Raw genomic sequence first — 3,511 nt, forward strand, 5'->3', positions numbered from 1 at the left:
GGGGGGGGTAAGACAGAGTTTTTCTGTGTAGCTCTGGCTGCCCTGGAAATTAATCTCTAGGTCAGGCTGGCCTCTAACTCAAAGACCACTTACCTCTGCCTCCCAAGTGCTGCAATTAAGGCATGCACCACCACAGTCCAGCTCATAGCAGCTTTATTCATAATAGCCAGAAACTAGATGTCCTTCAACCAAAGAATGGATAAAGAAAATACGGTACAGCTGAGCACTGCGGTGCACGCCTGTAATCCCAGCACTTGAGAAGGCAGAGAGAGGCGGGTCTCTGTGAGTTCGAGGCCAGCCTGGTCTACAGGGTGAGTCCAGGACAGCCAAGGCTACACAGAGACACTCTGTTTCGGAAAAGAGAAGAAGGAGGAGAAGAAGAACATTTACACAATGGTGTATTACTCAGCTGTTAAAAACAATGACATCATGAAATCTGCAAGCAAATGGATGGAACTAAAAAAAATCATACTGAGTGAGGTAACTGAGACTCAGAAAGTCAAACATGGTACGTACTCACTTATAAGTGGATATTAGCTGTTAATAAAAGGATAATCGAGCTGGTGAGATGGCTCAAAGGTTAAGAGCACTGGCTGTTCTTCCAAAGGTCCTGAGTTCAATTCCCAGGAAATACATGGTGGCTCATAACCATCTATATTGAGATCTGGTGCCCTCTTCTGGCCTGCTGGCACATATGCAGGCAGAATACTGTATAAATAATAAATAAATAAATAAATCTAAAAAGAAGGAAGGAAGGAAAAGGATAATTGTGCTACAATCCACAGACCCAGAAAGGGTGGTTCAAGAGGGGAATTCATGGATCTCCCTGGGAAGGAAGAATAGAACAGATTTTGCAGGTGAACTGGTGGGAGATGAGGGAAGAGAGTACTGGCACAGACAGCTGGAATTGGGGAATATTTGAGGGGCCATGTGGAAGCCTAGCACAGTGGAGAACCCCCAGGAATCTACCATAAAGACCCTATCAAAGATTTCTAGTAATTGGGTATACTGAGCCTGAACTGGTCATTTTTTTATAACCAGGTGAGACTTCTAGCAGTGCCACCGGGACACCAAGCCAGCCACGAAACCTTCCACCTACAATCTTCCCCGCCTGCAAGGAGTGCTGGGGCAACGGTGGTACAGAGCTTGTGGGAGTGGCCAACCAATGACTGGTCCAACTTGAGGCCCATGCCATGAGAGGGAGCCCAGACTGACCCTGCCTGGAGGACCAGGAACCAGGGGCTGGGCATCCCAGAGACCCGGGATAGAGCTAAACACAATGGAGGGAAGGTCAGTGAAATTATTGCTAATGATACTCTGCTATACTCACAGATTTGTGCCTCCCCCAGTTGTCATCAGAGAGGCTCCATCCAGTAACTGATGGGAATTGATGCAGAGACCCACAGCCAAAGACTAGGTGGGGCCAGAGGAACCCCACAGAAGTTGGGCAGGAGGACTGAAGGAATCAGAGCAGTCATGACACCATAAAACACAGCCCACAGGGTCAACTAAGGAGGGGAATCACAGAGACTGAAGTGATAAGTCACAGACTCTGCATGGGTCTGCACAGGTCCTCTGGATATGCATTATGGTGTGTGGCTTGGTGTTCATGTGGATCTCTTAACAGTGGAAGTGGGGTGTCTCTGACTCTTTTGCCTGCTCTTGGAACCCTTTCGTTCTACTGGTTGCCACATCCAGCTTCAATAAGAGAGTTTGTGCCTAGTCTTACTGTAGCTTGTTATGCCATGTTTGGTTGATATCCCGAGGAGGTCTGTTGTTTGGTTTTGTTGTTTTTTTTTTTTTTGGAGGGGGGCAGAGGAGGAATGGATCTTGGGGAGAGGAGAGGTGGCAAGGTGGGGTGGGGACTGGAAGGAGTGGAGGAAGTAGAAACTATAGTCAAGATGTAATGTATGAGAGAAGGATTTTAAAAGAAAAAAAAATGTGGTCAGAAAAAGTTAGAGAGATAGATAGACAGATAAAGTGCCTGATAATAAGAGGCTTGAGAAATGGCAAAGAGCACCTGCTACTCGCAAAGGACCCAGGCCAGGTGCCAGCTCCCACATCGTGGCTCACAACCATCTGTAGCTCCAGTTCTTGGGAACCTAATCTCCTCTTCGGACCTCTCAGGGCACCAGACATGCTCATGGCACACAGACACACATGCAGGCAAAACATTCACTTAAAATAATTCAAAAGGTAAATTTTAAACTCTTGATAATAGATTATCTAACTTGACAAAGTATCTGTTTGCCAACCTGGGTCATGCATTTTCACTTGATGATACACGAACAAGGTTAAGTAAAATGTGCAACTTTCTAAGGATGTATTGAAATTGGATCTCTAAAGAAAATGATCAGCTATCTGAACTTCGGCACACACACAATCATATGCATACACACATACACACACACACAAATACATACATATATATGTTTTCCCTGAAGGCTTCCTTATGAAGTAGCCAAAGTATACAGCTCAAAATCTAAGTAAATGATTCATCACAAAACAAATAAAAAAGAACAACAGTAACAACAAAAATCCACCAAAACTTGCCTACCGAGTCCTTCCTTCCTTTTGCCATTTTCTACTACCCAGCTACATTTGTTTATGTTATTTTGTTTGGTATTTTAAGACAAGATCTCCCTCGACAGACCAGGCTGTTCTTGAACTCAGAGTGCTTCTCCTACCTCAGTATCCCAAAGTCTAAAGGAATCACAGGCATGACTTATGTCTGTAATCACTATCCTTGATGCTATATTTCAATTAAAATAATTTTTTTTTCCTGGCTGGAGAGATGGCTCAGAGGTTAAGAATACTGGCTGCTCTTTCAGAGGTCCCTGAGTTCAAATTCCCAGCAACTACATGGTGGCTCACAACCAACCATCTATAGTGAGATCTAGTGCCCTCTTCTGGCATGCAGTCATACACACAGGCAGAATATTGTATAAATAGTGAATAAATCTGTAAAAAAAAAAATTTTTTTTTTCCAGAATGGTTCTCACTGTGTAGCCCTGGCTGCCCTGAAACTTGCTATGTACGCCAGGCTAACCTCAAACTCAGAGATCCACCTTCCTCTGTCTCCCAAGTGCTGGAGCTAAAGGTGTGCACCACCATGCCTGCCCTAATATCAGTGCTGATCTCAGGAACTATGACCACTCTCACCTTTGTCCTGAGGCAACTGTGCATAACTCTCCTCCCCATGGGCTGAAGAATGGTGAGAACTGAAGTGTTTTGGTTTGTTGTTGTTGTTTTTTCAATTCTCACAGAATGAAAAAATAAAAAAGCAAACAAAACAAAACACATATTTTGTCTCACTTCTCTTAAACTCAAAAGGGATATTTAGGCAGCAAGGGAGGCCTAGACCCAACGCTGATTAAAGTGTAGATTGGCGTCTAACCCAGGCTGAGTGATGCAAACACTAGAGAGGCAAGCAGGGACCCAGGCAGGCTGGGAGCCCTGCAGGTGAGAAAGGCCTGCGTGCCTGTAGCCCCAGCACTTGGAAGGCACAGTT

Source organism: Psammomys obesus, unplaced genomic scaffold (assembly GCF_907164565.1).
Source record: "Psammomys obesus unplaced genomic scaffold, mPsaObe1.curated_primary_1811, whole genome shotgun sequence".
NCBI classification, from domain to species: domain Eukaryota; kingdom Metazoa; phylum Chordata; class Mammalia; order Rodentia; family Muridae; genus Psammomys; species Psammomys obesus.